Here is a 13,245-nt window from a genome sequence, read left to right on the forward strand (position 1 = left end):
GAAAATGCTGTACTAACACTGCGCTGTCCCACAGGGGCACTTCTCAAGTCCCCAAACACAGTGCTGACAATCTGTGACAGCCAGTGAATTGTTGGGCAGCATTTTGGGAGGATGGACAGCGGAGTGCGGCAGTTGTGTGTAAGTTACAGAGGAGATGGGGAGGGGGAGAAATGAGAGAAGAGCAGAGCAGTTCAGGTTCTGTGGGCAATTCGAACGGTAGCTATTCTCCTTGTTAGCTCTGCTGATACCACTGAAATGAACAGCTGGAATTGGTTTTGGTGGGGTAGAAATGTGTTTCACTTTTCCTTTCAAGGTGTTATGGTTTCATTCTGTCTTCAAAACTGTAAGGTTAGATGTTCTATTGATAAAAATAGGAGTTGGATAGATTGAAAAGTTTTGAAGAGACTAGAAATATCACTTGATGCTAGGAAATGAAACTAAAAAATCAAAGGAATGGGGATGGGTCTTACTTTTCTAGAGACTGTTGCAATGGTAGTAAGGCCAGTTACCATATCTAGGTCCAAAATGATTGGGCTCTTATCTCAGACAAATGTATATCCTGATATTTGTTAATTTATTAGATACCACTGGTGGCTCAGTGGTAAAGAATCCACCTGCAATGCAGGAGACACAGGTTTGATCCCTGGATTGGGAAGATTCCCTGGAGAAAGAAATGGTAACCCATTCCTGTATTCTTGCCTGGGGAATCCCATGGACAGAGGAGCCTGGTAGGCTACAGCCCATGAGGTTGCAGAAGAGTTGGACATGACTCAGCAACTAAACAACAACATACTAAGGTATCATCAGCTATTTCTTTCAGAAACAGTTGGCGAACTATAGGAATCTTCACCAGGTAGCAAGGCACAAGTTTCTGGATATTTGGACTGTGGAGTGGAACTTGACGTGGGGCAAACTTTGGTTCAGTTCTTTCTGTGATCATGAGAATGGTTATACAAAGTAAGTGTATTTGATTGCTCCCCTAGATGTAATGTCTGTTTATGAGTATGGGGTTAGACTTGGGGCACATTGATATGGAGCCCATTCCTCCTGTTGATCCTGTTTCTGGGTTTTGGTTAAATGTTACTGCTTGCTCATTGATACCATTGGGTTAAGCAAGTGTGATGTTGAGCGATGTCAGTATTAAGACTGTGTGCTATTGTAACACCTTTACCTGATGGTACATAATAATAATAATAATAAAAAAAGCCAGGGTAAATGAAAGAACAGATGGTGTAAGGGAAGGTTTGGAGACCTCGACACAACAGTAATAGTATAACTTCCCAGCAATTGCCTGTAGGGTCTAGACTTGACTCTCCATTGCTTATGGTGTTGAATGACTGAACCTAGTGTTGAAGGCCCTCCAGGCTGAAGATGGAATATTCTTTCTGGCAGAATATTCTGCACTTTACTATATTAACCCTTTGGCTCTAGTAGTTTCTATAGCTGTCTCCAAAATAAGGTTTTTTGAATTACTGCCTCTTCAGATTGTTCAGACCATTCCTTCTACTTGGAATATCTCCCTTCAGTCCCCAGTCTACATACTAGCTTTCAATTCCCCTTTTATGATATCTTCAACTGTTCCAGGCCCTAAGTGATAGCTCTCTTCCTGAATTTTTATCATTTACAACTTTTTATTTGGCAATTTTATATTACCTTAAAACATCTTTTTAAAAAAATTTCTTACTTGCCCAATTAGGTCAAGACAGCTTAAAGAGGAGGCTATGTTTTTCATGTGGTTCAAACTGTGTCCTTACCTATGGTCCAACTTTGCAATTTCCACTGTCCCAGCGTAAATCTCAGTACAATATGTGCACTTAAAAAATGTTAGGCTACAAGAAAATGCCATTACCTATTGTTAGCTATTACTAACCTTTAACATTTGTCTTGCTTTTTGTATCATAAAAATATTAGATTAAAATACAGTTAGTAACCGAGCCGTTTTTGTTCAGTAGATTATTCTACTTTGAAAGCCTTTTGTAACACTCTGGACAGGCTTCCTGATCCTTAAAGGAGCAGTTCTCTGAAGATGTTTCTGTATTCCAAGGTAATTGTTTGCTGTTCTTGAAACTCTAATTAGTAAACTTTCAGTCTGCATCTAAGAGAGTGTTTTACTTATTAATTATCTGTTTTTTTCTTTGCCTGCTTTAAAGTGAAGCTTGCTTCTTTTGGTGTCTCAGTTTCTGATCAGCCACATTTGGTCTTCACACTTGCTAGTACCGCTACAAGGAGAAAGGAGATAAGAGTTGTAACTATATCTCTAACATACCTTTACAATTATTCTCTTTGGTTATTATTGCACTTTGGTATTTTTGCCTTTTTAAAACTATACTGTGCTTTGTTTACCCCATTTTTTTAGAAGGCATGTATTCCAGTCTACTGTAGTAGTTAAGTGTAGGGACCTCAGAATCCTAACCAACACTTGGAAGCTGTGTGATCTTAAGTAACTTTAGTTTCAGATTTCTCATCTGTAAAATTGAGATAATAACAACTACCTCTTGGTATGTACTTGGGGTCAAATGAGACAATATTTATAAGACACAGATTAAGCCTATTAGCCTCTGCTTTCAAAACTTACTCAGTGGTTTATTAGCTTTAGTTTGTGAATCCTAGGCTTCTGTGGTGGCTCAGATGATAAAGAATCCGCCTGCAATGCAACAGACCTGGGTTTGATCCCTGAGTCAGGAGGATCTCCTGGAGAATGGAATGGCAACCCACTCCAGTATTCTTGCCTGGAGAACTCCATGGATAGAGGAGCCTGGAGGGCTACAGTCCATGGGGTTACAGAGTCAGACATGACTGAGTGACTTTCAGATGGGAAAAACGATCACGCTTATTGCATGTCAGATTTAAGGCACAGCCCTGAAAGCCTTATTTGTTCCAACTCTTTTATTCTCAATTGCGCTATAGGATATCAGTGCAACCCAGGATAGACCCAGGAAAGGAACTAATTTCAAAGAAGTGTAGAAACCCAGACCAACCTCCAGATGTGTAGTGAGGGGAAGAAATTTTAGGGAGGTGTTTTCTCCTCTCTCCCACCAGATAGATATACAGAGTAGGAAGCAGACTGCTTGCTCTACCTTTCTGATACATATTGCTATTGTTCAGTTATATTAAAGCTTTGATCTGACTGCCTTTTGAGTTGGTCAGTTGTAGGTGCAAATATTAGACTCAGAAAAGCTAAGTTGGTGAACGATGGAGTTACCACATCAGTGAAGTGTGAAAGGGACTAAGCTGCGGACTGTTTCCCAGCCTCTAAAGCGTGAAATCAGTTGGTGCTGATGCGTGGCGGCTGTAGCCAGTGAAGTATAAAATAAGTTGGGAGCGTGAATTGTGTTGTGTTGTGAGAAAAACCTTTTCATGCCATGGTTTGTTTACATATTTTGGGGCCCTCAGGACCCCTGCTGGAATCATCTCTCCTGTGTCTTTCATTGTCTGGATACTCAGACTTTTTTATGAAATATTTCTTCAGTTACACAGACTGTAATCTGTTCAGCTGCATGCACAGAGGCAAAGGCTATACATGTCTGGAGCAGACTAATATTAAAATACTGACTGTTATATTCTGTTTAAGAGTACATCTGAAAATGCCCTTTGCAGTAGGTATTTATTGTACAAGTTTCTTCTCTCTTTAGATTCAGATTTGAAAGTGCACTCTACATTCTGCTTTGAAGGTTCCTCTAGTCTAGGAACTGTGCCATCAGTTTCACTGTTGATTGTTCCCATGTTCCCATGTGCCTCTGGAGAAAGGTGGAGAAGGATAATGTTTTCAAATGGTCGTGGGAGTAGATAGGAAGAAGTATAGAGATTATTCTTATGGGGAATAGAAGAGAGGGAGTTCCTCTCCTGACACCTGGTTAGGTTCTTCACCATATGGCTTTGAGGGTGAGGCAAGGTGAATGAGGAAGTTTCAGAGATAGTAGTAGATTATTATTGTCAGCACTTTTAAGTCTGGAAGGTTATTGGAAATAGTCATGCCATGAAAGCATTAGTCTTTCATTCTTACCCTAGTTGATTTTCTTGTTTTACTGCAGCAGTCTTTGAACTATCTTTTGGTTGCTTTGCATTTATATAGATTCTAAGCAAATTGCTAATATTTATGAAATTAATAGATGATTGTGAGAGACCATTTGCTGAGTATCATCAGGCAGTCTAGTGTAGTAGTTAAGTGCAGGAACATTGAAATCCTAACCAGCACTTAGCAGCTATGTGACCTTGAGTTGCTTCAGATTTCTCATCGGTAAAACTGAGGTCATAATACCTATCTCATAGTACTGTAGCTGGAATCAAATTAGAAATAAGATACATAAAATATTGAGCACAGTCCCTGTCACATCATGAGCACTCATCAAATGGTTAGCTGTTTTTTTTTTCTTTCTCTTCCTCTGCTACTGCTGTTGGTACTGCTCTGCCACTACCTCAGTTTTGCTTGTGGGGCCTAAACCTTAATGGAACAGAAAGCATAATTAGACATGGTTCATTGCAGCAGATTTTGAAAAATATGTCATTGTTCCCTGGCTTAATCTATTTCTTAATAGATCTTTCTTAACCAAATAGAAGCACTATAAAAAGACTTTTTAGCAAAAGGAAAGGATCTTTGTATTGACTTGAGATTACCTTGTAAAAAAATTGATTGTTCTAAAATGTATTTGGTTAATGCAAATAAAACAGCTTTTCTATGAACTTAGGGAATATATAGAAATAAAAAGAAAGAGTTTAAGGCACTGTCATTCCTTATTATTCACCTAGTACTGATAATTTTTTCTTAGGAGGTACCTTATTTTTAATTCCTAGGAGAAATGTTTTGTCTGGTCCTAAGAATAGTTGTAGCAGAATTCTCATCTAATGTATGAGGACGTTTTTGTGGGAATGGGATGGAAAAGTCATCCTGATCATTTACACTAATGGAGATAGGCATTAGTGTGGATAATATATTTGGTTTTGATGTATATTATGTGATTATTTTTGCAGCACAATTAACTTCCTGATTAAACTTTACTCAGCTAGTATATCGTGCATATATATACTGGGTAGAAAATTGGTTAAAGGCAGGTATGATGGTTAGCTTAACTAACTGTTTAGTTGATGGGAGATCTGGGGTTCTTGTCTCAGTGACCACTCAAATAGTTCCAAGTCTTAAGTAAATTCCTCAGTTTCCTTATTTTAAAAATGAGTTTATACAACATGATTTTCCAAGGTCTTTTTCAGCTATCTGTAAGGCTGTAAGATTTGTACAGAGGTAACTTGACAATCAGGAAATGCAACAGTGACACATTTTGACCACCAGAGGGTGGAGTCCAATCAGTTAGCTAGTGCTCTGTATTTGACCAGAATGTGGTGTCCTTGGAAATGAAGAGGACACATTGCTCCTCTGTCCATTTAATTTAAATTATGGAGCCTCTGACTTTTCTGATTCTACTTGCGTTAGACATCTTTCTGCTCTTTTCTTTTCAAACTTCTAGATAAAGAAGGGAGAAGAGAAGGATAGAGGTTTCTCGTTGTCAGGGATTCATCAAATTTTGTTCTCTAAGATAGCATCTAAGATAGCATCTCTAAGATGACTCATTGGCAACTTTGATGGGGAGCACAATAGTATTAGTGGCTAAATTTAAATTACTTGTGGCTTCCTTCCTCCCCAGACATACAGGCACACATACAAATGACAGTCAGTCCTCATTTCTCTCATTCCTTCTGAAATCCCAAGAATGAAAGTGGAATGTCTGAGAAGTATAATAAGCACAATATTTTTAATTGAAATCTAGGTTTCAGCCTTGCTTTACTGCTTAATATCTATCTAACCAGGCACATTACAACCTCAGATCCTCAGTTTCTTTATTTGAAAAATTAGGATGTTGAATTCTGACCTATATAATCTTTCAATAATGTAATTCTAAAATTATGTAAAAATTCTTCAATGTTTATGTGAAAGAAAGTGAAAGTGAAGTTGCTCAGTCTTGTCTGACTCTTTGCGACCCCATGAACTGTAGCCTACCAGGCTCCTCCACCCATGGGATTTTCAAGGCAAGAGTACTGGAGTGGGTTGCCATTTTCTTGTTCAGGGGACCTTCCTGACCCAGGGATCGAATCCTGGTCTTCCGCATTGTAGGCAGACACTTAGCATCTGAGCCACCAGAGAAGTCCCTTGTTTATGTGAAGGGCAGTGCTATTCGTGATAAGACATTAATTATTATAAAAATAGCACAGAATTTTTTTCCTATTTTTTGCGGGAAATAGAATTGTAGGTGTTGTTAAGGCATAAGTATTAAAATTTCAAAGTAAACTACAATTATGGCAAGAGGAATGACAGTTGCCTTTCCACTGAGATATTTTTCTAACCCCTGAAACAAATACAAACAAATTCTCTGAGCATTGGCTCACAGTAGCAGCGAGTCAGTCAGAAGAGGTAGGACCAGGAGCCAGGCCAAGCTGATTTGGGGTATAGTTGATAGTAAAGCATTTAGAGAAGTCATGTGGGAACACGTGAGCTTAGAAGAGAGGGTATGCGGGGTCTCGGAATCTGTATTATAAAGCTGGAGTCAGAGTCCATTTCTTTAATCACACAAATGGAAATAATTTTGATAGAGTCCAGTTGTATGAGTCTGAGAGCACAAGATAACATGGCAGTAACAAAGGGGGCATGTAGTCCAAATAAACAGCAGAGATGAGTGTCTAGAAGGTGACAGACAAGTGGATGCAGAAGTGTGCTTGTGAAAACAGGCAAGGATTAGTACTTATGATTTGATATGTATACAAGACAGTAGAAGCCAGCCAGGAAAACCATATAGAAACAGCATTTTAGGATTATATGCAAATACAAAATTTCAGTTTATTCTGGTTTTAATCACCTTCCTTGATGTTGGTGGTCATATCTTCTTGGCATATCTAAGGTACTCACACTTAAGTCTAGTGAGGATATCACTGACAAACTCTATATAGTTTACATGCTTCTAATAGCTTCACATTCCACTGGATACACATATCCACAGATTTGCTCACTATAACTGCAGAGTTCATTTCACAGAACTGGCTAGTAAAAAATTTGGCAGGCAAGCTAGCTTTTCAAGTGCTCCTAGGAACAGAGCCCAGCTGTTCCCTTTGGGCTTTGCGCTGTTGGAATTCATTGGGTTAGCAGCTAGAAAGAATGGACTGTAACATTTTCAGCCTGGTTCCTGACAGCAAAGCAAAGGTGTTAGAATTTCTGTTCTAGAGGTTTACACTGCAAGTAACTTAACCTGATTGTGTGTCTTAATATTACTGGGCTTCTGACCGCTGAAATATGGCTTGGATCGATGGTGGTTTGGAGAAAGTAGAAGGAGGGCTATCCATCATTCAGAGGCTCCATAGAAGCTGCCTGATAATGCTGCTTTCACCAAGCAGCCATCTGTCCATCCATCCATCAGTAGGATGAAATGAGATTTAGCGGAACAGGCAGCTGTAACTCTGAGACACTTTCTAACCAACGATTGCAGCCCTGGCCTTAGCCTGACCACAAAGCACAGCACTGGGGTTTGGCGGGATGTGGCGGCAGCACAGCCGTCTCATTCCCGTCACTGCCAGCCTAGAGTGTGTTCAATATGAGGCTGAAGCCCAGCCGAATCTCCTGTACATAATTGGACTAAACCTCGGGTGATGAGGAAACAGTAATTCTTTTTCAGGTCCAGTACTGTTTCACAAGGTGAGCAGACTCTCTTGATGAGAATTTTTTGTTTGACTTGGAGAAGAAATAGAATTAAGGGCTGATTTAATTACTCTAGAATCTGACCACACAGCTTAGTATTTAACCCATATTGTATATTGGCAGAAGGCTTTGTAAATGCCAATGAATCAGGAAGACCACCTTTTTCTCAATTGTAAACACTGTGGGAACTTCTGTTGTCAATTCCCCGTTTGTCATGGCAATGAGGGATGAGGCTAAGTTAAATTCAAGGATAATTCAGTGATTTTATTTTATCTAGATTCTTTTTTCTCTAAAATTGGCATTTTTTACCTAGGTTGTTATAGAGCAGAAATTGCTTATTTCTCTCTACTCTGTATAGTGGTGCCAACATGGAAGGAAAGTAAATGTGGGCAGGAAAATGGGTCAAAGATAAGAAGCAAGAAGGTGGACTGCCCCTGAAGTGGATAATCAGGCTCTGAGTATTGAATGTTACCTGTTGTCTTCCTGGTTCTCCTGCTTTTCCAGGGCACCAAGCCTTCTGAGAGCCTCTGGTTCAGTATGGCTCTGTGCTCACTCTGCCTGTCCTGGTGCTTCCCTAGCTGTGGCCAGGTTTCCTGACTTTTCTTGCAGTGGTCACTTCAGACCTCTGCTCCTGTTCTTTGTTCTGAAGCCTTAGCTCTTCATTTTAGATTGGGGGAAGGGTCGAGGGAGCCTAATGTACCGGAGATGCCTCGGAAATGAGAGCCTTGGATGAATTCCTGGGCCTATTGATCCACCGGCAGTTTATGCATCCTGACATTCATAATCTCAGTAGGCTGCTGATGTTCCTGATTAATGGGCCCAGGGGCTGTCCATCCGTCACTTCACATTAATTACTGAAGAGGTGTTTTTCCAGTGATTTACCTGACAGCGGGCTGTGATAAATACCCCTAAGCAGAGTGGGCAGTGATTTATCACAGGGCCACACCCTCCCCCCACTTACCCTTCCCCCTAACCACAGGCCAGCATTGGGACCTGACCAGAGAGTGCCCCTTCCCCATAAGCTATCTATCTCCATAATTGCTTGTGGATGCATATTTACTGGGGCATGGGACCTGGCAGATAGCATTCTAGAATTTGTGCCAAAGATGATGAAAAATAAATCTTCCTAGTAGGAAGAGTAACTAGTATGTTTTTTCATGGGGCAGAGAAGTATATATAAGGTGCCTTTCTGTTACTTTTTGAGAAATCTGATGGAAATACTGCCTACCTACTGTGCATGTCCTGAACACTGTGGTAAGCGCTCTGCGAGCTTTAAAAAGTACAGAAGGCGGTTTTCTTTTCAATATTTGTAGTCTGTCCAGGGAGAATCTGAAGACATATGAGAAGTTAGAGAACATTTCATGGCACTAATTTAATCTTGAGAGGATTGGGATAGAACTCTAGGGTTCCCTTTCTGTGAGAATCACGCTCACCAGCCCAAAACCAAGGGATGGACTCAGAGACAAGGCATAAGGAAATCGAGGCTTTTAATGACAGTCTTGCAAGATCTGGTATCTGGTGGGCAGGCAAACCCAGGGCAGTCACAAGCAGTTTGTTCCCTAACATGCAGGTCCCTTCTCCCTGTTCCTCATTGGCCCAGTATTGTGAGATGTACAATCTTTCTGGATGACTCCTAAGTTTTCGTTATTTCCTTATTAGGCTATCCTCCTTTCTCCCTTCTCAACTTACGTCCGCATTTTTCAGCAAAGACTTTCTTCTTAGTTTATCCCTTCCCCCAACATCTCCCAACCTCCAGGTTCATGAACTATGTCACGTCCACTAGTCCGTAGGCATGTTTAGAGCTGGGGCACAGGTAATGGGTGGAGTCCTGTCTCTTTAGGATCCCATCTGACCTCCGTCTCCCAACCCCAACTTTATCTGAAGAGTTCAGGCCTCAACTTTGTCATGTTTGCAAGTTCAACTGCCAGTAGTTTTTCCAGTCAGAGCTACTTACTTTGCCTTGAAAATGGACCACTTCAAGTTTCTATTTCTTAACAATTTCCTACTTTTTAGTCTTTGAAAGTAAAATTTAGTTCAATATTTCAGTGTTTTCCATGGGTCAGACATTGTATTTAACTCTGGAAATATGAAGATGAATGTGGTATAGCAGCAGATCTCAGGGAGCAAAGTTTGATACCTTCAATTTTGATGTTTAGCCTGTTGGTATATAAACAAATAAAATCTGCAGACTGGCTTTCTTTTGTTTCTTTTGAAACAAAAATAGCATACAATTGATCTTCTCAAAGAGCTGGTCCTTGTAGAGAGAAACTTACTATATTTAATCACATAATTTCCTTGTTTTTCCCAGATGTTTTTACTCAGCATTTAGTGTGGTGCATATTTTGGAACTTTTGTGTTAGAGAATTCAAATCTTTTAAGATTCCAGAGTTACTAAGGTAGTAACCACCACCCCTAATAGCTGTGGCAAGTTTTATACAGAACAGAGTGGTGGGTGCCAACAGGCTTTTCCTGGTATTAGGCGGGGGGGAAGTCTGATTTCCAGAAAAGGGAAAGTTAGTGATAAACAGCCCATGCTATGATTTGAGATTTCAGGGGTTAGGTGGGCAGATATGTATGGAGTCATGTTGGTAATTTTACTTCTTGAAGTGATGAAGTTAACAATAAACATGGCATGTTAGCACAATATTAAAGTTAGGCATCTATGATTCAGAAAATTCAGAGTTGTGTTGTTGAGGCTGTACAATGGGAGACAGTTGTAAGCAGTCAAAACTTGGTTTCAGTTACAGCTCCTCTACTTAGCAGCTAGCTGTGTGACCTAGAGATTTAGTTACCTTATCTGTGAAATGGTAATAATAACTATACCTCAAGGGGTTGTTAAATGAGATAGTTAGTATATGAGAACTTAGCACAGTGCTTTCCACTCATTGACTTCTCTGGTGCAGGACAGATATTGCTCAGTGGTTTTTAAAATCCAACATATAATAAGATTTTTATAATCTCAGAAATACTCATAGTCTTTGTTCTTTTCAGTATTTCTTGTGATTGGGGTGTGTGTGTGTGTGTGTGTGTGTGTGTGTGTGTGTGTGTGTGTATCTACCTGTAAAAATAGATAATACTTAAAAACATAGAGCATCATTTCTTTAATGGTGGAAGGACATTGTGATTTTTAAGAATGAACCCGTACAGGGGACAGGCCTTTAATCTGGCTGTAGTTTGATTTTGCTCTCACCATTAGTTTGCACATAAGGCCTCTTTCTGTAAATATATTTATATCACGTATCATATATACAAGTTAAGAAGAGTCTATGTTAGTAGGAAAATGGCGAATGAATTAAAAAACATTGGTAAAGAATTCTTAATTTTGACCAAGAATACACATGCTTTTCATCTATTCACAGTCTCAAGTTAAGCAGAGATATATGAATTGATAGTACTTCATGTTAGGAACATTGGTTTTTAATTCTGATTTTTTACCAAACATTTACTGAATGCCATCCATGTGGCAGTTATGGTGTTGTGCATTGAGGATTTAAAAATGATAAGATGTTTCTTACTTTCAAGGAACTCAAGGTATAATTGGAGTCAGACAAACTAACAGTTTGAAATGGCAGCAGGAGTTGAAAATACCTAACTTTTCTCAAAAAATATTCATTGAAATGTATAACATGCAGCAGGCGTTCAGATATTCTTTAGGGCTGCGTCTCAGAAGGAACAGTCTGAAACCATCCTTGGCAAGTAGGTCTTCAAATGGCAATGGACTGTCTTGGGTTTGGATTCACTATAGGACAAGCATAGGGTCATCCTAGACACGGTTAGACCAGTTAGACTTCTGAAAGCTTCCTGGTCAGGTTTGTTGACCCACTGGTGTTCCTCTGGCTTTTCACTTCCAGGGCTCCATTATGTCTTTTGAAGCAGCTTTTGAAAAGAAAGGAGGATGGTTAAGGCCTGTAATTTCTAAGACATCAACTAATGGATGTAGTTATTCCTAATATTTTTCTTCTCCAGAGGATTGTAAGATATTAAAGTGGAGGGCATTTAATACTGGTATGTTCATTTTGCCATAAGGCAGTTAAGAGCACAAACACTGGAGCTATATTATCTAGATTAGAATCTGGCACTTTCTAAATCCTTGGCCTTCGACATATTGTTTAACATCCTGTGCCTTATTTTCTCATCTGTAGAATTTGACTGGTAACGATTTCACATCGTAGCGTTGTTGGGAGGCTTTTAATGAGGATTGTCACTATTTTGAACATCATCAAGCTACATAAGATCTGATAAGTGGCGAAAATAGGTATCATAAAGTTCGTATATTAAAGTTCATAAACTTTGCTCAAATAAGAAGCATCTCAGATCCTTACTTACAAGCCTTTTTATTTTTATTCCGTATATAATTTAAGCATGCTGAAATTTACAGTATCCATTAGACTCAAAGAAATAAAAATGCTTGGAGTGGCAAGAAGGGACAGGTGGGGAAGAGACAAGAACAATAAAAATCCTGTAAAAAATTACTTTTTTTGGAACAATAAAAATCCAATAAAGAATCCACATTCTTTCACAATGAAAAGACGTATCACTCAACAAGTGGCCAGTTCAGCTGTTTGAATAGAGCTGTTTGACTCCTCATTTGCTTCCTGTTAATGAATCTGTTTACCTTCCGAGTAAGGGCCTCTAAATGAAGTGTCTACCTGGTTTAAAACCTTTTTTTCCTCTTCAGTTCAGGTATGTTAAAGAGCAGGCCTTGATTCACTAATGTCACAAATTATTGTCTTTATTATGTTAATTTAAATCACAGCATACATTTTGTGAACCTGATTTGAACAGAAATAAGAATAAACCTCCAAGTGAATGCAGAAATTTGTTTTCAGGTGTGAAATATGTCACTGTATTAACTAGTGCAAGTGCGTTTATGGAAGGATGCATTAAGAAAAAGTTACAGTAGAATCAGTTGTGGTTCATTAATAGACTTCATAGTTTTTAAAGTACGAAACCATTTCTTTGCTGTCCAAGTAGAATTTTTCATGTTATTATATTACGAGCAAGGGCCTCTTCGTTGTGTTTGGATCAGGTTTTTTTTGTTTTTTTTTTAAATGAAGCTTGTTAGCAGAGGGAGGACATTTCTTGGTTTCTTGTTTGTAAAAAATGTACTTGACATTGGAAGTGTAGGAACTTGAAAGTGAGGAAAGATTAGGTATATCCCTTATTTTATTATTTTACTAAAGACTTCTGGCCAGGTGATATAATCTAACTTTTTTACTCATGTTTTATTTTTTCTTTTGCTCCACAAGCAAAATTCCAAATCAGTTGAAACGGAGTATGTTTTCTATCCCTGCTGTGAAAATTTCTGACATTGAATATGCTGTTTTGGAATGGTTTTTCAGTCATTCAAGTGATATTTAGAGTGCTTATCTCTGTAAGGTGAGAACACAGATTTTTAGAAAAAACTTTTTAGATTTATTGCATAATGCTTTTGTGTTAAGGGAAAAAATTACTTTTTTGGTTAGCTTTACACTTCATGGGGCTTCCTTAGTGATGCAGGGATAAGGAATCTGCCTGCCAATGCAGGAGATACAGGTTTGATGCCTGGGTTGGGAAGATCCCCTGAAGTA

General features: G+C 39.0%; 1 protein-coding gene across 8 annotated transcripts in view; it reads left to right on the forward strand.

Moving 5' to 3' along the window:
- R3HCC1L (R3H domain and coiled-coil containing 1 like) overlaps nucleotides 1–13,245 on the forward strand; it is a 65,610-nt gene that overhangs the window by 13,131 nt on the left and 39,234 nt on the right. The window contains exon 1 of one of the 8 annotated variants that reach the window (XM_020884349.2): nucleotides 1,953–2,044. The exons of the other annotated variants lie outside the window; for them this stretch is intronic. The gene's annotated coding sequence lies outside the window, so the exon portion shown is untranslated. Of the gene's footprint in view, nucleotides 1–1,952; nucleotides 2,045–13,245 lie in introns of those variants that run through there. 8 annotated transcript variants of the gene reach the window in all.

Source organism: Odocoileus virginianus, chromosome 7, assembly GCF_023699985.2.
Source record: "Odocoileus virginianus isolate 20LAN1187 ecotype Illinois chromosome 7, Ovbor_1.2, whole genome shotgun sequence".
In the NCBI taxonomy this organism is placed as follows: domain Eukaryota; kingdom Metazoa; phylum Chordata; class Mammalia; order Artiodactyla; family Cervidae; genus Odocoileus; species Odocoileus virginianus.